Source organism: Rhinatrema bivittatum, chromosome 2, assembly GCF_901001135.1.
Source record: "Rhinatrema bivittatum chromosome 2, aRhiBiv1.1, whole genome shotgun sequence".
Taxonomy (NCBI): domain Eukaryota; kingdom Metazoa; phylum Chordata; class Amphibia; order Gymnophiona; family Rhinatrematidae; genus Rhinatrema; species Rhinatrema bivittatum.
The window spans coordinates 122,456,106-122,480,644 of record NC_042616.1 but is presented as its reverse complement, the minus strand read 5'-3'; the positions used below and the strand labels follow the sequence as shown (position 1 = coordinate 122,480,644).

Here is a 24,539-nt window from a genome sequence, read left to right as displayed (position 1 = left end):
GTTGGCACCCACTAGAATTCCACCTGTATGATGCTGCAGAAGTTAGAGAAGCAACAGACACTTCTTCATGATCTGTCTCTAGAAGCAGAGATAGGTGTGGATTACCCCCAGGGATATCGTGATTGGGTAGTGATGAGGCAGCTGATTCAAGTCCTAAAGCCCTTCAAGTATGTCACCGGGGATCTCAGATCCAGAAGCTCGAACCCTACTGTAATTATTCTGGAGGAAATGTTAAAGGGAATGTTAAGCAAAAGGGAATGGAAGCAGAGGTGTTGCAGTTTGTGGACTCCTTGCTGCAGCAGATGCAAGTGAGATTGAAACCTCTGACAGGAAACAATACTTTCATGCTTGCCACTCTTGTAATCCACAATTTCTCACATGCATAAAAGAGATACTGGCAGTTAGGGTGTGTGAACAGGAGCAGCGGAGGCACAGTGGGGATGAAGCTCAGGAAAGAGTGGCTACCCCAGAGAGCAGTGCAAGCCCAAGCAACATCTTGTCAGCTAGTACTTCCTCCCCCACCTCATTACACCAAAGCCATGTTGCCTGCACAGAATCATCTCTCCTGACACAGACTATGGATAAAGAATCTGAGAAGAGAGACCCTCACCCCGTTCCAGCACAGGAGATCCCAGAAGCAATTTCTATAACATGCTATCTAACATTTGGGATGTGCAATTGTTTTTCCCGAATTAGGCAATGTCAATGAAATTGCCTAATTCCGAATGGTTCGGGAGAACCAAAAATGATTGATTTTTTTTCCGAAATTTCAGAAAAAAATTAATTTTTGAGTTAGTGCACGCTAACTCCTGTTAGTGCGAGCTCACTCTGCCAGGTTAGCGCGTACTAACTCAAAAATTGGGGCCCCCGAAAAAAAACCCCAAATCACGGGAAAAATGAAATTCTCACGGGGGGCCCCAAAACAAAGTCCGACACAAATTTTTTACCCAAAGCACATCTCTATCTAACAAGGCCTATCAAGGTCAGGGATACAGATCCACCAGCATATTGGTCATACGAGTCCACAGTTTGGACAGTCCTGCCCAAGGTAGCTCAGCATTATCTTTCCTGTCCACCAACGTGCCCAGTGAATATGGCTTCTCAATAGCAGGGGTAATTGTAAGCACTCATTGTACAAGGCTAGTGCCAGAGTTGATGGAAAAGTTGGTCTTTTTAAAAATCATTCTGCCTTTTCTTCGCTTTCTAGAATTTCCTTGTGACTGGCAAGATGACTTAAAACACCTTGTAAGTCTTGCTGCCACTCTGCCTAGCAGCTATGCCCCAGATGTAGCACTTTGGGGTTCTAGCTGGCTCTCTGCCTAGATGCCATGCTCCTTATGTAGCACCTTGAGGGTTTTTCTGCCACTTTTCCTTGCTGTTATACACATTATGCTACACCTTGGGGGTCTTGTTACCACTCTGCCTTGCTGCCATTCTACTGATGTACCACCTTCTGGGTATTGCTTCCAATTAGCCTTGCTGCCATATCTCATACTCTGTACCTCTGGGGTCTTTCTGCTACACTTCCTTTCTGTCATACCATAGAATTTACACCTTGGCGACCTTTCTGCCACTCAGCCTTGTTTCCATAACTCAGACTTTACAACATAGGAGTACTGCTGCTATTCTGTCTTGCTGCCATACCCCAGACTCTACCACTTGCTGCTATACTCTTCATGATACAAATGGGGATCTTTGCTCCACTGAGCCTTACTGCAATACCCAGATTTTATACCATAGAGGTCTTGCTTCCAATCTGCCTTGCTGCCATTCCTCAGACTCTATACCTTGGAGTGTTCTTGCTACCTTGGGTGGTTCCTTTGCAATTTTCATGATGTCTTGGAATCCTCATGCCACTCTTTGCACACTTTGTCCCTCTTTCAGGGCTTGGATTTTTTTCTGCCACCTTTGCTGATTTGTTACCCCTTCATGGTGCCTTAGGATGTTCATGCCACTCTTGTTGCCATTTTCTCCCTTTTGCACTGCATTTGGGAATTCATGCCACTATTATTGGTGCCCTCTTTGGAAGCCTTGGGATGGTCTTGACACTCTTGTCGATGCTTTGCTCTTCTCATGGTGCCTTGAAAAACGTCTGCCACTGCTAGTAGCATTTTCAGTCATTGCAATTCCTTGATGTTATTCATAGCATTTTTAGTGCTGTATTGGCACAGGCTTGATGCGATGGACTTCTCTTCCCCTTTTGATAATGTCTATCCTCATGTTTCATTAGAATTGATTAGAAAAAAACTAATTTTGAAGCTCAAACTAGGTTACATTGCTTTCCCTATTGACTTTAATGGGAAACGGAAAAACAAAAGAAATGAATAAACAATTTTATTTTTCATATGAAACTAATGAAACAAATGGAGGGGACCTACAAAATGAATAAAATGAACTGAAATGAAAATTTGACCTCTGCACATCCATAAAAATACTCTATTCATTTCAATTTATCAAACAATTATGTATAACCATGATCTGTGAACCTATGAATTAGTAATTCGTTACTCAATTTTTTGAATAGCCTGCATAGGCTAAAATCTGCAGGTACTTTCTTACCCGCAGACTTCATCCAGAATTTTCAAAGCAGATTTATGTGCACAAATCCACTTTGAAAAATTGCTGCTTTGCACATAACCCCCAGCACCATGCATGCATAAATTTACACCTATTAAAGAGCAGGTGTAACTTTGTCCATATGTCCATGTATACTTTTTGAAAATTGAAAGTATGCATGTATATCCATTTCATAACCCAGCTCCACTTCTCAGAATGCCTACTTATTATATGAGCTGAATTTTAAAAGCCCGATGTGCTCATTAATTAGGTGATGCGCAAAGAAGTCGGGCTCACGTGTGCTGAGCGGATTTTGGGGAGGAGGAATAGCCTAGTGGTTAGAGCACTAGTTAAAACAACCCTAAAACCCACCCCGACCCTTTAAAATAAATCCCCCACCCTCCCAAACCCCCCCAAAATGCCTTAAATTACCTGGGGTCCAGAGCGGGGGTCCCGGTGTGATCTTTTACTCTCGGGCCTGCGGTGCATTGTAGAAATGGCGCCGGCGCTGCCCTGTCATATGACAGGTCAAAGGTAGTGCCGGCGCCATTTTGTTTTTTGTCCCCCGACGTCAGGAGCGTAGGAGATTGCTCCCGGACCCCCGCTGGACCCCCCAGGGACTTTTGGCCAGCTTGGGGGGGCCTCCTGACCCCCACAAGACTTGCCAAAAGTCCAGCGGGGGTCCGAGAGCGACCTCCTGCACTCGAATCATTTTGCCGTACAAAATGGCGCCGGCCATACGCCGTACGGCAAAACGACGTCAGGAGCGTAGGAGATCGCTCCCGGACCCCCGCTGGACCCCCAGGGACTTTTGGCCAGCTTGGGGGGGCCTTCTGACCCCCACAAGACTTGCCAAAAGTCCAGCGGAGGTCCGGGAACGACCTCCTGCAGTCGAATCGTTTTGCCGTATGGCCGGCGCCATTTTGTGCAAAATTCAAATTAATTTCATGTCGGTTTACAATAACAGAATTTGCTGTAGCAAAATTCGACATAAAACAATTATAACAAACCTATCATTATACATCTGGCATAATTTTACCGCAGTAGCGGTTGCATCAGATAAGGAATGGCCACGTGCTGACAGCCACTGACAGGGCTTGTGGAACCTTGCCAGCCCTGCTATGTTACTCCACGTCATTTACTACCAGGGCCTAGGGAACTCCACCAGTCCTATTTCTCTGGCCACTGACTGCATCTTTGTCTAACGGGACCCGGGGAGCCCCACCAGCTCCATTGGTCTGGCCAATGAAGTCTGGCCCATGAAGTCAGGGTCAAATATAGATAGACAGAAAGAAGAAACTAACATAAGTATTTTTAATTTTTCAGAAAATGTGCTAAAACCAAAGCAAAACTAAGCCATAAAGGGAACACAAAAGAGGAAAATAATAAAGACATTTAGGCCACCTCCAGGGATATTTGATTCTGTCTTCGGGAGATTTACTCAAATGCGTAATATTTTGCACACCTCCGAACTTCACAGACTAAAATGTCTAATGTTTGCAAAGACATTATTTCTTCCTGGTTACCCTTGAGATGGTCTGCAAGGAACTGTGTGTAAAGCCAGACAGGAAAGTAATTCATGTCAGTAATGTACAGAAGACACGTCACCATCATTAATTAATGCACTATGTAAAAGGAATGCTGTTCTGATCCAAATCCTGATGACACTAGCTCTTCAAGGGTGCATTAGTGCAATTTAGAAGCATTTTTGCCCTTACACGTCTCTCCCCATTTACTGAATGTATGGATCAGTAATAGCAGACGCCAACCAAATGCCATTCTGATAAATTCCAAGAAGGCTAGGACTTTCCATTACACAAGTGAAGACAGCTTTAATTGCAAAATCAATACATTGTTTCAAATCATTATATTTCTGTGTCGGCAGCAAGAATCAGATTTTTTTTCTCTAGAAAAAATAAAATCTTATCAATTCAAGCAAGTCATAAAAAGCATGTTGGGAAAGAACTAGAACAGGTGCAGTAAAACTAGTCAAGCTTTTAAAAGTAGCACTTTCCTTTGTGTTTAGAGTGCTGCAAACTTTCTTACGCATCTCTCTTATTTTGTACCTTAATAGAATATCCACCTCTGAGTTCAGGAAGCTGACTTTTAGTTTTCAGGGAAATAAAATGCCATTGCAGATGTGTGAGGCTTTATTGAATGTACCTGTTTTTATGTTCAGCAATGGAAAGGAATAACAGTTACAGAGAATTTGAAAGACTTTTCCTGTCAATAATCCGGTTTCCCTTTGCATAAAGGAAATAGGAAAGGATTTTAAGCCCAGATACTGGTATTAGAATCCCCCATTCATTTATTGAGCCATAACTTCTGGTTCAGCTTCTATACATATTCCTCTGCCTCAAAACTGTGCCAACCCCCACCTCCCCCCTCCTACACACACACACACGCACACACACACCTTTAGGCTCTTGGGAAAGCAATTTTCAAAAGTAATTTACAAACAGAGCCAGTGCTAGACCTGAACTGGGCTGTTCTGGTGGAGGGCTTTTGCTTTGCCCATGACCCACGGAATGGATTTCTTGCAGCCAAGTAAGCTGTGAAGACTTGCATATCTACTTTCAGCACAGACCAGCAGCAACCCTGCCCCAGAGGACTGGGATTGATCCTCAGGGGTTCATAAGAGTCACTAGAGGTTTCCCAGTGTTCCCAGCAAATTGAGGGCTCCAGGAGGAAGACCCGTGTCATAAATCCTGGAAGAAGCACTGTTCTTTGCTAAAAATCCTTGAACCAGATGCCTATATTTTGCCAAGGATCTTTGAACCAGATGCCTTGTACCTTGCCAGAAGCACTATATTGGAACCTTGCCTCTAAACCTTGCACCTCGTGCTAGTATTTCTATGAGTACATACCTCATAATTGTGTTTGATTTACATGGTGAAGTAATCTTGTTTGAAATGGAGAAATAAACCCCAGAGTTAAACCTGCCTTGAACTGTATCTTGTGCCTCGCTAAGCCCCCAGAGAACCTCGCTCTGTCCCCAGTACAAACCAAATCCTTTCCCTTGCTGGCTGTGGAGGGAGGATCTTGCTTTTGCCAGAGAAGAGCCTAGCTTTGTCTGTGAAAAGGCTGTCTTTTCTGTTTTTTTCCCCCCTGTGGATAGGGACGTAAGCCTTTTTTTGGTCTCAGTTAAAAATAAAATCCAGGTTAGCTACTGCTTGGTTTAATCTAGCTTTTGTTCCAGTTCAGCTCTTGCTCCAAGCCTTATTAATTCCTGTTTTAAATGCTTTATTTTATGATTGTAACACAATGGGTCAAAGTAGCTACCTCTTCTTTATCACAATACATAAGTATACACAAGAAGAAGAAACGGTTTACAGTACTTTTTTTACATTTATTTGTATTCACACATATTAGACACCTGTCTAGCACTTAAAATCTCTCTAACACACACATACCCCCTCACATGCACACATAACACATAAAATCATATACTTCACTTATTTGTAATCTCAAAAGTATTTTAAACAATATCAATCCCTAATTCATAAAGCATGAGAGAATAATCATATCAGTCCATAAATCCTACAAAGATCTTTGTTTCACCCCCTTCCTCTGCAGGGCTTCCTCAGGGACGGACTCAACGTACTAAATTCATCGAAAATATCTTGAATAAAGAGAAGGAATTCCAATGGAATAAAATTGATCACACAATTCCTCTCAGCAATATGACTTCACCAGTCGTTCAATAAATCTTCATATTCACAAGATGATTCGGGTATTCCAAATGTGTCAATTGAATTTTCACAATGAATTTCTTCACTGGATCCAGGTATCCCACTGAGGGTAAATTCACCATTCAATCGTCATATCACAACCCATCCAGTATATATATCTCAAGATTCCAGGTTATCATCTGTATCACCCAACCTCACATGAAACTACAATGTATTCAAAAGGAGACAGTTAATTCACTACATCCATATATATTTAGTACCGAATTCCGGATGTAAATTCATCATCCGGAACTAACATCTTCCCATCGTTTGAAAGGAGCTCCTTGAACTGTATCTTGTGCCTCGCTAAGCCCCCAGATTACCTCGCTCTGTCCCCAGTACAAACCAAATCCTTTCCCTTGCTGGCTGTGGAGGGAGGATCTTGCTTTTGCCAGAGAAGAGCCTAGCTTTATCTGTGAAAATGATGGGAAGACATCAGTTTTGCCAGAGAAGAGCCTAGCTTTATCTGTGAAAACGATGGGAAGACGTCAGTTTGGCCATTCAACTGAGGATGGTATGCAGAGGTGAAGTCAAGTGTGATGTGATGTCGAATTTCTTACACAAGGCTTTCCAGAACTTTGCTGTAAATTGAGCTCCTCTGTCATAAACAATGTGTTTAGGCATGCCATGTAGGCGAAAGATTTGACTGATGAATAGTTTAGCAAGTTCCATGGCTGAAGGTAAGCCAGGGAGAGCCACAAAGTGAGCCATCTTCGAAAATTGATCCACTGTAACTGAGATGGTATTGTTTCCTCCAGAAAGTGGCAAGTCCACCACAAAATCTGTTGCAATGTGGGTCCATGGCTCATCTGGTACTGGCAAGGGTAAAAGCAGGCCCCAAGGATGTCTGGGCAGAGGTTTCTGTCTGGCACAATTGGAACAGGAAGCTTCGTACGTAAGAGTGTCTTCCTTCATGGTGGACCACCAATAATACTTTTGTAGCTTAGCCAGTGTTCACCGTTGACCAGGGTGTCCGGCCAGTTTCAAATTATGAGACCATGCTAGCAACTTCTTTCTTAAATTGCAGGGTACAATGGTCTTGCCCGGGGGTACTGGATGTGTAGCTGTCAAAATAACTCTCTTCAGGTCGATGATATGCTGGGGTTCATCAGGTAGGTCTTCAGAGAGAAAAGAGTGAGATAATGCATCTGCTCTGACATTCTTATCACCAGGGTGATATTTCAGCACAAAGTCAAATCTGTTGAAGAACAGGGACCACCTCGCCTGTCTATGGTAAAGGCATTGAGCGTGATGGAAGTACTCCAGATTTTTGTGATCAGTGTAAACAATGATCTGATATTGTGCACCTTCAAGCCAGGGGTGCCATTCTTCAAATGCCATTTTTATTGCCAGCAATTCTTTATCCCCAATGCCGTAGTTCTTCTTCACTGGTGAAAAGCGTCGGGAAAAGAATGAGCAGGGGTGCAAGATCTTAGAATCACTGGTCTGGCTTAGCACGGCTCCTACACCTATGTCAGAGGCATCGACTTCCATAATGAAGGGTCGTGTAGGGTACAGATGGCGGAGACATGGTTTGCTTGAGAAGGCTTCTTTTAACTTCTGAAATGCTGTCACAGCTTCCGTAGACCAAGTGGCAACATTGGCTCCCTTCTTAGTCATTGCTGTTAATGGAACAGTCAATGAAGAATAATCTTTGATGAAGGTCCTGTAGTAGTTGGTAAATCCCAAAAATTGTCTCAGAGCTTTTAGGCCAGTGGGTTGTGTCCATTTTTGAATACTTTTAAGCTTCTGAGGGTCCATCTGTAAACCTTTGTTTGAGACAATGTACCCTAAGAAGGGCATGGATTCCTTGTGGAATTTGCATTTAGTCAACTTGGTGTATAAGCGGTTCTCACGAAGTCTCTGCAGAACTCTTTTGACATCTTCCTGATGGGATTGCAGGTCCTGGTAGAATATCAAGATGTCATCTAAGTATAAAACAACACATTGGTAGAGTAGATCATGCAGAATATCGTTCATCATGTTTTGGAAGACAGCCAGGGCATTGCACAAGCCAAAGGGCATCACCAGGTATTCAATGTGCCCATCCCAGGTATTAAAAGCCGTCTTCCATTCATTGCCAGAGTGGATGCAAAGTAAGTTATACGCTCCTTTGAGGTCAAGCTTGGAGAATATTTTGGCTCCCTGTAACCTGTCGAATAGCTCCGAGATGAGTGGTAAGGGATAGCGATCCTTTACAGTGATCTCATTCAGACCTCTGTAATCAATGCATGGACGTAATGTTCCGTCCTTCTTCCCCACAAAGAAGAAGCCTGCGCTGGCAGGAGACTTGGAAGGTCTTATGAAGCCTTTCTGGAGATTCTCCTGGATGTACTCTGACATTGCTTTATTCTCTACCACAGAGAGGGGGTAAACCCTAGGGATGTGCAGACCAAAAGTTTAAGTTCATAAGTCCATAAGTCAAATGGGGGTCCCATTTGCGGTCAATATGGACTTATGGAGAATTCCATAAGTTGAGTCTATGTCCATATGTGCAAATAAAAATTTAAACCCCTCACCCGCCTTAATCCCCCCCCCACCCCAAAGACTTACCAAAACTCCCTGGTGGTCCAGCGGGGTCAGGACGCCATTCCTGAACTCCTTTGCAAGGAGCACGTGACGTCGGCGTCACGTCAGAGTGACGCGGCGTCACGTGATTCCCCTCGGGTTCGCTCCCGGAACCCTCGTTGGGCTCAAAAGGAACTTTTGGCCAGCTTGGGGGGCCTCCTGACCCCCCCAAGCTGGCCAAAAGTGCCTTTTGGGCCCAACGAGGGTTCCGGGAGCGAACCCGAGGGGAATCACGTGACGTCGGCGCCATGTCAGAGTGACGCGGTGTCACGTGATTCCCCACGCATCGCTCCCGGACCCTCACAGAACTTTTGGCCAGCTTTGGTAAGTCTTGGGGGGGGGGGGATTAAGGAGGGTGAGGGCTTTAAATTTGTATTTAGATCAACAATCGCGATTTCCAACGTATCCAACATAGCTATGTTGAATAAGTTGGAAATCCGATCGTTTACGCCTCATCTTTTTTTTAAGTCAAAAAAAAAAAATAAGTTGCGTTTTCCATTTAAGTTCAAAACGAATGCACACCCCTAGTAAACCCTTCCTTTGGGTGGTTCCGTATTAGGCTTCAAATTGATGGAGCAGTCATATGATTTGTGTGGAGGTAATACATCAGCAGCTTCTTTTGAAAACACATCTTGGAAAGATGCATATTGAGGCGGCAACCCAGGCAACAACGGAATATTTGGCATGCATGGTAAATAGAGAAACCTCCATCAAGCATTTGCCAATGGCAATCTGGACCCCAACGAGAAAGCTCCAAAGTGGCCCAGTTGAATTGTGGCATATGTTTCTGCGGCCACGGTAGCCCCAGTACCAAAGGGTGCATGGCCTTCTCTAGCACAAAGAAGAAAATAGTCTCTGTATGAAGAGTACCAGTACATAAGCTCTCTGGTTCTGTGAGCAGGTTTACTTCACCCGGTAAGGGCTCTCCATGAATAGAGGACAAAAGTAGAGGAGAAGTCATGGTAGTGGTGGGGATCTGCAAATGTTCCACTAGACGTTTCAAAATGAAATGTTCCCCTGCCCCAGAATCCACTAAGGCAAGGGTCTGGTATTCTAATCCGCAGATTAAGGATACTGGAAGAGATAGTGGAGGAGAGGGTGCAGTTAGACCTGAGAAGAGTCCTCCCACAGGACTTAGGTCTGCCAGTTTCCTGGACGTATAGGGCATATTTGAACAGTATGTCCAGCTTGTCCACAATACATGCATAGTCCCAACCTCTTTCGAGTTTGTCTCTCTTTAGAAGTCAAATGACTGTGACCCAATTGCTTTGGTTCTTTTTCACCTGCAACAGGACTTGGAGCTATAGGCCTGGGTACAGACTTGACTCGAGTCTCTCCCTGAGGTGGTCTTCTGGGGCTCTTGACCTCTTGAACCTTGTCGCAAAGTCAGCGATCAATCCTTGTTGCCAACTTAATCAGTTCTGCTAAGGTTTCAGGCATCTCTCGAGCCGCCAGTTCATCTTTCAACCGGAAGTTCAGGCCTTCAAAGAAGAGTGTCTTCAGGCATCTAGCATCCCAATGTAATTCAGAAGCCAACGTCTTGAATTCAATGGCGAAGTCTGGTAAAGGTTTATTACCTTGTTTTAGATGAACCAAGGTTGATCCTGCTAACGAGTTCTGGGCAGGAACTTTTGGCCAGCTTGGGGGGGTCAGGAGGCCCCTCCAAGCTGGCCAAAAGTTCCGGTTGGGTCAATGAAAGCCAATGAAAAGCACATGGACGGGTGGGTGTGACGTCACGGCATGCGTCACGCATGCCCGTCCATGCACTTTCATTGGCTGGAGCACCCAAATTGACGGGCGCTCAAGCCAATTAAAGTACGCTTCGCTTCGCTCCGCTCATGCCGTGACTGGAGAGGGCACAGAACAGTGGGCTCTTACCTGATTTCACAATCTTCCTTAAGCAGATGAGGGCTGAGCCAGGAGAACCGGGACCTGCGCGGGGGGGACCGCTGCGAGCCACTTTCGCCGTTGGCTGTCCCCTCCGGAGGACGGCAGAGAAGGGAAGGGGCTGAAAGCAACAAAAAGTAAGTTGGTAACATGTTGAGTCGCTTCGGGAGGAGGGGATTTTAGGTTTGTAGGTTTCCTTTTGGGGGAAACTTTGCCTTCTACCCTTACCCCTGCCTCTAACACAGGGGTAGGGGTAGGCGGTAAATTAGCAGGTTAAACGCGCGGCAAAACTGCAGGTTAAGAAAGCGATAGTCGGGGCGCGTGTTACTGTATGGGAGGGAATAGTTAATTTGATCATTTACATCTAATATACATGCCACGGGCGAAGGGGTTACCCGGTGATTTAAAGAGGCGGTAAGAATGGGTTAAAGGGGATAGTGTATCGCGGGTTGGACTAACGCGGCCGAAAAGTGAGTAGAAAGCGGTTTAGAAGCAGGGTAACCGTGCCGCACTTTACTGTATTGACCTGTCAGTTTGTTAGCAAATGAAGGGCAGGCTAAATACCTGAATGGCATGACATCACTCAGAAGAGACGCCCCCGAGGTTCCTGCCATGATGTGGATAAAAGACGTGGGTGGCATGCACGCGTGCACCCTAGGAGGTCCTCAGGAGAAACATGGTGAACACCATTGCCGTTGCCGTTCCAGGGGACGCCGGACAGAGCGGCATGAAGACGCGGCAGCAGCCATCTTCCCAAGGTTTGAGGAGAGAGAAGGAAGAAAGGTGAGGCACAGAGGTCGAAGCCATTTGAGACCAACGGACGCAACAATAGGGCTGCTGCAGCAGATGTTGATGACATGTAGTTGACGAAGGATATCGAGGAGTGTTGGTGCTAGAGAATTTTGTTGCTCTAGTTCACTGGTGGGAGTTTGGGGACAGGGAGAGTGCTGGTTCTGGCCTGATGAGTAGCGATGAGGATACAGCTGGCAGGGGTGCATGTGAGGCTGCACACTCTTCCAGGCTCCAGGGCTTGGATTTGGGCAGCATTCCATGGAAGAGCAGTGGCCACAGGCTTTGTGAGGACTTGGATTCATCTCTAGATTTGGGCTGTGGTTGTTAGCGAGAGGTAAAGTAGTTACAGACTGATTCAAGGGTAAAGGTGTCAGAAGCCACTAAGGCAATAACTTTGCCAGCCACAAAGAATATATTTCTCAATAGCCAGTGAAAGAATCACCTTGGGCCCTGTCCATTAGGGATATGCATTCATTTCAAATGAATTTCAGAAACACAACAAATAAGAGCAATTTGTTTCATTCGGGGGGCGGGGGGGGGGGGGGGGGGGGGGGCGCTGAAATGAATTGGGAGCCTCCTGAATGAAACAAACCTTATTCATTGCATTCATTTGAAAATAATGCATTGGGCCTAAGCCTAGGCCTCAAGCCAGAGCCTAAGGCATAGGTTAATGTCCAAAGTAGGGGCCTTGGCCCTTGCCCTAGCATGACACCAGTGCCTCGGCCTAAGCCTAGAACCAAGCTGGAGCCTCACCTAAGACATAGTCTGAGACCCAAAGTAGGGACAGTGACCTATGCCTGAGCAAGACTCCAGGGTCTCAGCCTAGGCCCAGCCAGATGCCGAGGCCTTGGCTGAGACCCAAAAAATGTTTTACCTGATCCATCTGTTATCTGATGGCAAGGTGAAGTCTCGGCCTGGACCCAAGCCCGATGCCATGACACAATTGGGAGATCGGGTCCCGACACCTGGGCCTTGGCCTAGGCCAGAGCCCAGACCCAGCCTGACACCACGACCTACCCTGGAGGCTGGGTCCTGATGGTGGGTCCTCAGCCTGGATCTAGGCCCAACGCTGTGACCCAACCCAAAGGTCAGTTCCCATTGTCCAGGCCTTGGATTAGGCTGGATCCCAGACCCAGACCCAATGCCACAACCCAGCCTGGAAACCTGGGCTTTGGTATGGACCCAGGCCCAAAGCTGGGGCCTGGCCAGAGAAGGGGTCCTGCAGCATATCACAATGGTGCCATCTGCTGGGCTGAATCCGCCAAAGTTAATTAACTTTGGTGCAACCCCAGCAGACGGCGTCAGAAGAAAAGAAGAGGATGATGAGAGAGCAGTTGCATGGCCTGGGCTCTGGGCCCGGGACTAGGCTGAAGTTGAGGCCCAGATGACAGGACCCAGCCTACCAGGCCAGGCCCCAGCTTAGGGCCTGGGTCAGGCATTGGGTCCCGGCCTCTGGGCCTGGTTGTGGCATCAAGCCTGGATACAGATTGATGCCCTGATGTCAGGACCCAGCCTCCAGGCCAGGTCACACTATCGGGCCAAGGCCCTGGTATTAGAATCTAGCCTACAGATTGGGTCGCAACATTGGGCCTGGGTCCAGGCTCCTGCCTAGGCTGAGGCCCAGGTGTCGGGACCCAGCCTGTGGGCCAAGTCATGTCATAGGGTCTTGGTCCGTGCTGAGGTCCTGGCATCAGGATCCAGTGTCCAGGCCAGGTCATGGTTTCAGTCCTGGGTCTAGACCGAGGCCCTGACATTTGGACCCAGCCTCCAAGCCAGGTCGCAGTGTGGGGACTGAGTTTGAGCGAGGCCCCAGCTTCGGGACCTGGCCTGCGAGCCAGGTCATGGGTCTGGGCTTTGGCCAACACCAAGGTCCAGGCGTCGGGACCCAGTCTGCAGGCTAGCTCACAGTGTCAGGCCTGTCTCCGGGCTCCAACCTAGGCCAAGTTCTAGGTGTCAGCACCTGGCATCCAGGCTGGGTCATGGCTTAAGGCCTGGGTCCAGTCCAAGGCCCCGGTATTGGGACCTAGCCTAGATCCTGGCTCTGGACTAGGCCCAGGTCGAAGCCTTGGCCTTGAGTAGGCCAAGGTTGTGGTAACATATGGCTCCCTCGGCTTTTTGGTCTGGGCCTAGGCCTCACCAGTAGAGCCTCACTGGACCAGGTAAGTGGAACTAAGGGGATCCTGGTCCCAGCATTTTTCAAGGCCAGTAGATGGGAAGCCTCATTTTGTTGTTTGGCCATTTTGTGTTTTTTATTAATTGTTTTTAATTTTTTAATTGATTCCTTTTTTTCTCATGAATGAAACAGATCAAACAATCCACAAATCGAAATTAGTGGGGAAAAAAACCTCCTGAAAACAAACTGAAAACCAAAACAAATCTTTTTCCCCTGCACATCCGTACTGTCCATTACAACAGCTGCTTTTCCACAATTTGAATGGAACCCAGTAATCGATGAGGGGTTTAGAATGCAGCCACCAAATATAGGTTACATACACGTCCATTTATCTTTCCTGTAGGTTCACCATCAGAAAGTGGGTGTGCTTACAGGGATCAACCTTGCCACACATTGTAGCTCTCTTTATAGAAGAACCTAAAATGAAGCCCTTTTAGTGCATCTTAAGCAGCTCTGACTAATTTTACCTGCTTTTCTTTCCACCCTATCACCCTTCCCCTGATTTTGGTTAGGCACTGCAGGAATGTCCTGAGGCTGAAGAAGAAGAAAACAGCCTCCATCAAGATGGTGCCCCTCTCCTGTCAGTGTGATACTTGAACAGCCCTCTGTCCTGGAAATATTGAGATGCTGAAAAGAGCTTCCTATGTTCATGACCTTTCAATCAAGGTGTAACATTCTTCAGGGCTAAAAATACTAAGCAGCCACGAATAAAGGTACATAGTACTTTAATGCCAGATGAACACAACTGGGAATGAGAATAGGCTGGTTCTGGTTAGGATAATCTGAACTTTATTAATATTGAAAAGCAAATGTCCTACCAATTTATGTCTCTCGCTTAGTATCAACAGCAAATAATATTTTAGTGTCTGCAGAAACCCCTCACCACCTAACAAAATTCTGCATAAAGATATATGATGTGATTTTAAAAATAAAGGAAGAGGTAAAAAAGGTGTTATAAAACACTACCGAGAATTAATGCTGCAACACATTCTTTTTGTTGAAAAATGTGATTTAATATATTAAAGAAAACATTATTGAGGCCTTCTTTTTTGGTTATATGGATAGAAAGTAAAATGTATTTTAAGATATCTCAAATGAGAGCAAAATGTACATGCATTGTCTATATGCATATAGGTTTTGAAGCTTCCATGTGCGCTTCCCCCACCCAGTTACTACACTGGCAACAACTCTTCTCACTGTGGGTAAAAGAACTCACATTTTGAAAGTAACCAGCCGAAAATCCACTTGGGCAGATTCAACCAACCATTCTACCCACATAACCCACATGATCCTGACCAGGCTTTTGAAAATATACCCCCTACATGTTTTAGATGTATTAGTTATTTAAAACAGGTACTAGTATAATAAGTACAAAATACATAGTATGGGCAAAATTTTAAAAGTGTTGCTCGCTTTAAAAGGCCCATATTCATAGATATGTGGGCCATGCGCTAGCAATGCGGATTTTAAAAGCCTCTAATTACATGAGTATATGCATATGCATGAGCTAATTAAAAGGGGTGGGGCATGGGGGTTCTGGGGCAGGGCCAACAGTTACACACCTAAATCCATATTTTAAAACCAGAAACCACAATGCATGATGTCTTATTAGCCGAATATATTTACTGCTGCTCCTGGTGAGGTCTGCAGAAATCATATTTTAGGCCTAACCCGACAGGGTAAGGGGTCCTGGTTAATTGGGGTACGTGAAGGGTGAAGAACCAGAGGGGTCTGGATGACCTCAAGATACACAGGGCAAACTGGTAGACTACTTGGTAAAACTGGGAATCCTCTTTGTGCAAGCATGTTTTAAAATCCGCTTACCTGCGCGCATTAAACTGACAAAGTTTAATGTGCAAAGTACGTTTGCTTGAGTAATGGCTTAAAATTAGGAGCACATTTACACGTGGTAAGCATATTTTAAATCATATATGCATACTTGCACGCATGATTTAAAATTCCAGTGTATGTCCACTCATGCGTCCATACACGTCTGTATGGGCATCCGTAAACTTGTTTTAAAGTTTACCGTCTATGTTTTTAGCATTAAAATAATAAACAGAACACTAAAAATTAACTAAATGTTTGATTTCCTTAATCTCTTTCAGGTTTAATTATCAGTTACCTCAAGTCTTGCCTGTTATGTGCATGTTTGTATAGATAAACAAACTGAACACATCCTTGGTTAGAGAGCTGCAGACTAAGGATTTCCACAGTAACACATGGTGTGCCTTGGGGCTCTATTCCTTGACCAGTATGGGTCAATAGTTTTATTAATGATTTACAGCAGCATACCCAGAGTATGCTAACAAAATATGGTATTGACACAAAAACAACGGAGATTGGCAAACACAGCAAAGAAGGATCATTTCAGGACCTAAAATTCAGGATGGCTCCAGGCTGGAGAAACAGGTATAACAGCACTAGATATGAATTCATACGGATAAATGTAAAGCAAAAACCACATACTTCACAGAATAGACAGACTTAAATGAAAAGTAAAGGAGGCAACTCATAGTAGGAAAGGTCTTGAACAGGGTAAAATTATTTAATAATTCCTACCAATGTTTAGTGGTGGTAAAAATAGTGAATCTGTTGTTAGGATACATTAAAGCAGTCTCTTATGTTACTTATAAATTACAAATCTGCTTCCTTCCCTACCACACACAGATCTGCAGCAGGATTAGGTCACTGTGAGGCATCCCTTGGCATCCCTGCATTAATAGCAGCTGAGGTGAGATCAGGCCAAAAACAAAACAAAACATGTAGGGGTTATATTTTCAAAAGCTTGGTAATGAACTAAGTGGGTAAAATCGGGGGTTATGTGGGTAGAATGGTTGGTTGAATCTTCCCAAGTGGATTTTCAGCTGGTTACTTTCAAAAGGTGAGTTCTTTTACCCACAGTAAGAAGAGTCGCTGCCAGTGTAGTAACTGGGTGGGGGGAAGAAAGCAATGTGCACACACGGAAGCTTCCAAAACGAGTTGCATATAGACAATGCACGTACATTATGCTCTCATTTGAGACAACTTTCTATCCATACAATCAAAAAATGAAAGTCTCATTAATGTTTTCTTTAATATATTAAATCACATTTTTCAACAAAAAGAATGTGTGGCAGCATTAATTCTCGGTAGTGTTTTACAACACCTTTCTTACCTCTTCCTTTATTTTGATAACCACATCATATATCTTAATGCAGAATTTTGTTAGGTGGTGAGGGGTTTCTGCAGACACTAAAATTTAACCACTCAAACATCACACGCAAACGATGTGAATAGTTTGTATTTGAAAATAAGGTTAGTTTATATGGACTGAAAATCATTGTGTTGGTCTGATTATAAGGCAAGGGTTGTTTTTTAAGGCATTGTGTAGATCAGGGGTGGGCAAGTCCGGTCCTCGAGGGCTGCAAACCAGTCGGGTTTTCAGGATACCCCTAATGAATATGCATGAAATAGATTTGCATACAACTGAGGCAGTGTGTATGCAGGTCTCTCTCATGCATATTCATTAAGGATATCCTGAAAACCCGACTGGTTTGCAGCCCTCGAGGACCGGAATTGCCCACCCCTGGTGTAGATCATAAAGCCCAACTCTTCTTATAATCATAATCAGCGCAGCCCCTGATGAAGGCAGGCTCCATTGGGGCACTTGTGGAGAAATCTCACTGGGGTCAAAGGCTACTGCAAGAGAGGTCTGGCAGAACCCATCCAATCTGAACCAAAGATTGTTGCATGAGAGACCAACTGGAGCCAATCGCTATTATATATGACTGAATCAGGGTCTACCTGGCTGGGCCTAGCTGGGCCCCTCTGACCTTACTTTCCTTCAAAAAATGGCCAGGAGCTAGGGACCTCCCGGGCCCCCACTTAATCCTTCCATTGGGGGTCTGGTGCACTGGTCAGAAAGGGCAGAAGTGATGATCAATTGCACCTACCCTGTTGAAATCTCTTTAGAAATGGCAGCACTGGCCTCTGAGTGGCACCAAAGTGGTCACTTTGGCACTTGTCCCAGATGCGACTAGTGCCATGTTGCCTGTCTCATATATGGCACTAGCCGCATCTGAGACAGGTGCTGATGTGACATCTGGCACTACTCAGGAAGGCCAGTGCCACCATTTCTATGAGGCCAAGACAGGGCAGGAGTGAGTCAGCATTGTTCCTGCCCTTTACGAATACTCACTGGCCACTGACTGGAAGAGGTCAGTGAAGGCCAGGTAGTTTTCTGGCCCCCAGCTATTATTGGAAGAAGTAGGAGGGCGGGATCAGAGGGGCTCTGCTAGGCCAAGCTGGGTAGCCCTAGGGCCGGAGCTATTTTTTGGCAGGAGGAGGATCAGAGGGGCCAAGGAGACTCTCAGCTGGGCCTAGGCTGGCTTCTGAGGCTCCTGTTGGGGTAGAAGGGGCTTAAAGGGTCTCCAGAAGGCCTTAAAAAAAAACTTTTTCTGCCACATTTTAACCAAAAATACTTGACAGTTTTCAGGTATTTTTAAAAAAGGTCATTTTTGGTTCATTTCATTTGGTACAAACTAAAAATAGCCTCATTCATCTTGCTTTCAGTATTCATCATTTAAAATGAATACACATCTCTATTAAGGACTGAGAGAGCCTAAGCAAGGCTGAAGACTGCTGCATGAAAGCCGCTGCAAAGCCAATCTTACTGAGGCTAAAGATTGATTCTCTGAGTGAGGAAAGAATAATAATATTATATTATTTTGTATCTTTTTGACTGCCTTTCAATTTTAGCTCAAGTCAGTTTACAATGTTATTCAGATAAAATAAGTCCCATCCAAAAGACCTTACAATCTAAATGGGGACCTGAGGTAATGGGAGATAAGGTGACTTACCTTAATTCACAAAAAATGTGTGTGGGAGAAGCAAGATTGGAACCCACATTGCCTTGGATCTAAACACTAGGACATGTCTTCCAGCATGATAGGGAAAGAGGAAGCAGTGCACAACCAGGCCCAGTGGAGGAGCAGAGAGTGGTATCCTACCGGGCATAGATGAAAAAGAGGCAGATTCCCACCAGGTCTGGTCTGGGGAAGAGACAGTGGTTAAGGGCTTTACATAAGATGACCCTGAATATAAAAGAATTGTCTTATATTTGATATCATCATATAAAAGGGCCGATATGGTTCACGGGTATTTTATCTCATAAATGTCTTATTGAAAATTACTTATTCATTTATCATGACTTTTAGAAGCTGTTTGATGTTCTCAATGAGCATCAATGAAAACCCATATATGTATATACCATAAATGCATGCATAAGTTGTATCTCACACAAACTCTAGCAATGGGAAAATTCCCATAGGTACCATTCACATGCAAGCATATAAGACTATTACAAAGACAGTAGACAGCGAGATAGTAATCTCTTGGTAAGAGGCTCCTGCTATTACAAAATATGCCAATATTTTAAAAAGGCATTTAAGTTTCCATTTGCAACAGCATGTTACAAAGTAACTTATAATAGGTAGGCTTTTAACTTAGCAATGTGTATTATACTCATAAATGTTTTTGTGGAATATCCTTTTGTAAATGGCTTCTTCACAAGAAATAGAAATTTCATATGATAAATCTATATGTCTGTCCTCTGTGGGACATCTGAATAAACCAATTGTTCCAGTATATACCTTTTGTTCTGAAAAACACAAATCCTAGCAAGGATCATTACTCTATTTATGCTGTTTGTTAGGCTCAAATTTAAGACTGTATCCTTAATGGAAAATTACTGGCAAGGTCAGTTTTCATAGGGCTTTTGAAGCAGAATGCAGGAGATGCCGCTAGAATATTGTGACTGGCACCATATTTTCAAAATAATGATCAACAGAAGTAACAAAAAAATTGGTTGGAGGCAAGGTTATATAAGAATATAAATTGGACAGGTGTTGATGTGCTTGTAGATGACTTAAGCAGAAAATGCACATCAGTGTCTTGTCACATTGCATGCATATAGTAATAAAATTAGCAAAGAAAAATCTGGAAAGAGAAAATGTCATAGACAATAAATATTGCTTCGGTAATGGAACTGATTCAGACATAGATTTTTAAATTAAGACAATTAACTAATTTTCACTCACTACTTGATAATTTACTAATTCATTAACTCTAAGAAATGCTCAACACAATGCATTTCTCATGACAGTTTTGCTGAGCTACAGCAGGGATTTATTTTCTGCAGCGCAAATGATGGTGAACAATAAAAAATAGATGAAACCAAGTGAAACTCATTTATCAGGTACAGTACATATCTCAAGATTAGTATAAACATTCAAGCATTTGATATTATACAGCTTTCGGAAGTATCAGGTATTTGCTTTTCTATCTATATAGTAAAAGAAATCTTACAGACTTTCAGATAGGCTTGTTTTCTGAAATAATATAAACTGAGAAAAAAAGATGACAAAAAAGATAAGGACCACTTGGTTGACAAAATCTGCCCATTTGTGCCCATAATTTGATATAAACAATGCAATGCTATGTCCTGTATATAAGTAGAATGGACACAGATCATTTAGACAGTGATACTGAATAATAGGCTTTTTTTTCCCCAAAGGTGTTGCAAATGTGGAAAGAAAGGAAATCCAAATTGACATCTAAACAGAAAGATTTTATTTATGGAAAAGATTTTTAAACCACCTTCTTGACCTTGATTAGTTTCTCCAAGGTGGTGTTCAAAGCTAATATGACTACATAGTGAAAACATAAAAATACAAGGCAAAATTACCATAAAACAATTGAAAATTAAAATAAGAAAATCATATCTGAAAAAATAAAAATCATATGTAAAATAAAAATACACATTAAAAAAAAAATCATACTTCATAGACAATCATAAAATCCAAGTCCTACATAAGAGACTTTTAAAATCTTTACACCAAATTGCATGGGAACTGTTATCAGGAGTACCCAAGGAACCTTAGATATTAATAAAGACTCACTTCAGGGTCAAAGCAAAGCTTTCACTCTTGCTGGAAAACAAAGATAATTTAACTCTTCCCTAACATTGATGGGAAGTTTATTCCACCATATGGGGGCTACACTTTCCTTACTACTTTACTTACATTAATAATCCTCCCTGGCTAGAGCACAGTGCTAGCAGAGGCATGTGCCATTGCAATTTGTTTTTTCAAGTAGAATGGACCATTTCCTCATAAAACTAAAAATGAACAACAACATCTTAAATTGTACCTACTGACCTATTGGAAGCCAAAGCAAAGAATGTAATAAGGATCCAGAAAGAGTACATTTTGGCAACCCAGAATAGTCTGTGCTGCCAACTTCTGAATGACTTGAAACCTGTGCATTAATCTCTCCAGGAGACCAATGCACAGACAATTACAATAGTCCAGACAGAACACAGCCATGGCAAGGGCCACCATTCTGAAAGATTTAAAATCTAATAATGGGTGAAGTTTCTGCACCATGCATAGCTTAGAAAAGGCACTACGGACAACCCAGGTCACATGTGCCTCTAAGTTCAGCAAAAGGATCTAAAGTAACCCCCACATTTTTCACTGACTTAATCAAAATAACATTACCATAATCAACCTTAATATGGCCTGATAGCAGAATCATTATTCCCAATGTTAAAAATTTCCATTTTCTTAGCATTCAGGAATAATTTGTTATTGAAACTCCATCAATTGGAAACCAGCAATAGAACCTGAATAAAATAAGAAAGTGATTATTGACTATCTCTGCTCTCTGGGAAAATGATTACTATATCCTCCACGTATATAAAAACATTTAAGTACACAGAACACAGCAGTCACCCCAGGAACTATATAAAAATATTAAACAGCAATGGGGACAGTGATGAACCCTTTCGGACAGGTAAATGTTGACTCCCAGGGCAGGAGCAGTGCAGGATTCAGGAACAGAACTGGCTAGGAATAGAATCTTCACCTACACAATCTATCTCCCTATCAGATTGAACGTTTGGGTTCTGGTGGCCAGCAGGACTTAACTGGTGGTGCACAGAAATAGGGCCAAGGCACCCACAAAGGCAGAGCAAGGCTGCAAATAAAACAGACAAGAACAGAAAGGTGCCCTCATGAAAACACAAGACAAGAGAGTGCACCAACAGAGCAGGAACAGACAAAATCCTAGAACAAACAAGGACAAACAAAATGCCTCTATAGGAGGGCTAGTTTAAAGAACAAACATAAGACTAAATCTAAAACAGGAATAAGCAAACAGACAAGACAAGAATACAAACAGTGACATGAAAGGCCACCACCCTGTAGTCTAAGCAGGACACAGAACAAGGCAGGGGACAGGACCATGATGACTACAAGGAGAAAAAGGACTCCAAGCTGAGGCAGAGTGCTGAGGACAAAGCAGGCTTAAATGGATGTGGCAGTTCTGAGTCATTGCCAACATGGGTACCAGCAGGATCTCCAAGCCATATGAGCTTGGGGGAACTGAGGCAGCATAGAACATTGTCCACTGAGGGCCCCTTCTGGCAGGAGGACAATACAGCAGGCAGTGTCCTCACAGGTACTATGCCTGGCATGGAATCCAGCTTGGTAATAATCCAGGCTGTCATCCTTTGTTATATTTATTCCATTTCATAAGAAAGGGCTTCCCACATCAGTCTTGGGGGAAAACAGTATATTTGCATGTATTGGCTCGCCACTGTGTAGGCAAGTTTATCTCATACATCGTCATTATGGCTGTCTTGAAAACCTGACTGTCTGTGGGGTCACCAGGACAGACTTGGGAAGCCCAGCTATTGAACAAATTGGGGCCTATATACCAAGCATTTTTCCCAAAGACAGAGGAAATTTTATAACAAGCCATTTATGTGCATAATCTTATGTTTTATGTGCATAAATTTATTTGAAAATTAACCCCAAATGGAAAAACAAAAAATCTTTAATACATTAGGTCCTAAGTCCAATGTAAGGTCAAAGTTCATGTAGAACACTGTAGATAAATACAATTGTACAAAAAGTCTGGCTCTGTTGCATGCAGCAAGAAGTCAAATATGCACAATACAGGCAAGGTAGGGCCTGCATAAATCTAAAAAGAATGAAAACAAGTTGTACGATTCAGCATGAAAGAACAAGTTATATTGATTTATGTGAATAAAAGTTAAAATGTTCACAAAGTAGGGTACTCAAGTTAAAGCCGTTCCTAGGCAACCAGCAAAGCTGTAGAAATCCATACAGATACTGACCTTGGCAGCATTACAAGGGTAATTTTTACATAAGGATCTACTGTCCTTCAGCCAGTTCTGCCATGTATTAGAAGAAAAGCTAGTTTATTTTCATCACCTGGCTTATTTATTCTTTTATTTTCTTCCTAAATGCATTTGTTCATTGTGGACAATGTAACAGAAACTTCATTCTCTGCTTAGGTTGGCGCTCCTCTTGTGCCATAAACCAGGACATTAGAGACAAGTCATTGCCTTTCCGTGCATCCATATCTTGGGAGGTTTTTTTGTTTGTTTGTTTTTGGGGTTTTTTTAATCGGCTTAGAGATGCTCCTGTCATAAAACAACTGGCATTATTTGGTGGCCTTGTGCACCAGAGCTGAAACAGCTCTCATCATTGCCAACGAGCCAAAGGCAGGTTGGCTGCATGGCAAACTGCAGAAGAGTTTCCTTCGCACAATCTGCTCATGTTGGTGGTCCCGATGCCCACCACTTCTGCTGCCTCTTTATTCGCAGCTGCTAGCGCCCCTGCATATTCTTGGACAAAGCTCAAAGGGCACAATCTGGATCTTGATATGCCAAATGCAGTTTTAATCCAGAGGAGATGGATTTAGTTTAGGACTGCAGGAGGATCTTCGGAAAATAAAGGGCTTTCTGGAACAAGGTTATTTTATTACACTCACATTATTGGACTATATTCAGAAGGACAAAGAAAAACCTCAAGCATTCTTTCAGAATGTCTACATACTTGAGAAATTTCCTATTGTTTTCACAGTGGCATGTGTGAATGAATTTCCTTAAGGAATAATTCACAAGAAGAGACATGTTTTTGGGCAAGTGGGTTACATGAGAAATTGACTAGGAACAATTCACTGAACTTCTTTTCCTTCTAAAAATGTAATTTCATAGTCTTCCTTGAATAATGCATGATTTAAAACAATTGTCAGAATTAGCATAGGAGAAAGATGATACTGGTAATGCAAGTTAAATCAAGAGGGATACTGCACACTATTATTTGTAATAGCCAGTGATCATGCATTTTCACATATGCATTGTAAACCTTGAAATATTGTAATGCCACAGTAAATAAGACTTACCTTTAGTAAAACTTAGTGTAGATGATAAATAAGGACACTTCCTAAGCTGTAGAAACTGAAATTAGAAATAAAGCTGGTTGAAACTCCAGTTTCCCATTCACCTCTCTCTAGCTGTCATTCCCTTTCTCTCTGTAACCTCCTCAATCCTCTCAATCAGGGCCAGTGCATGAGGAATAGGTGCCTTAGGCACCTTCTGCCTTGCATCCACCATCCCCTCCCTCCGATCGCACCGCCACTCCCCAGTCTCGGCCCTGACTCAGACTCCTACCTCGTTCTTGGTTTTCTGGGCTGCGAGCAGGTTGGGCACTACTCGCGGCCCGCCAAATCTCCACTCTTCTTTGCCGCCACCGTTTGCGGCCCCACATGGCTCATGTCCCCAATGGCCGGTGCTCTAGGCCTAGACCTAGTTCGCCTAATGCTTCTGCCGGCCCTGCTCTCATTCTCACTCCATCCTGCCACCCTTAATATTACCTTCCACTATCTTCCATAAAACAGATATTACTGAAACATTTCTAAGAATCATATGACAGGGCAAAGGTAGCGCCGGCGCCATTTTGGTTCCTGTCCCCCGACGT

General features: G+C 43.5%; 1 long non-coding RNA gene across 4 annotated transcripts in view; it reads right to left on the bottom strand.

The window, feature by feature from the left end:
- The window catches only part of LOC115084134, a 311,664-nt gene that overhangs the window by 250,173 nt on the left and 36,952 nt on the right, over positions 1 to 24,539 (bottom strand). For all 4 annotated transcript variants that reach the window (XR_003854477.1, XR_003854474.1, XR_003854476.1 and 1 more), the window contains one exon: positions 23,965 to 24,019. This is a non-coding gene — a long non-coding RNA (uncharacterized LOC115084134). The remainder of the gene's footprint in view (positions 1 to 23,964; positions 24,020 to 24,539) is intronic.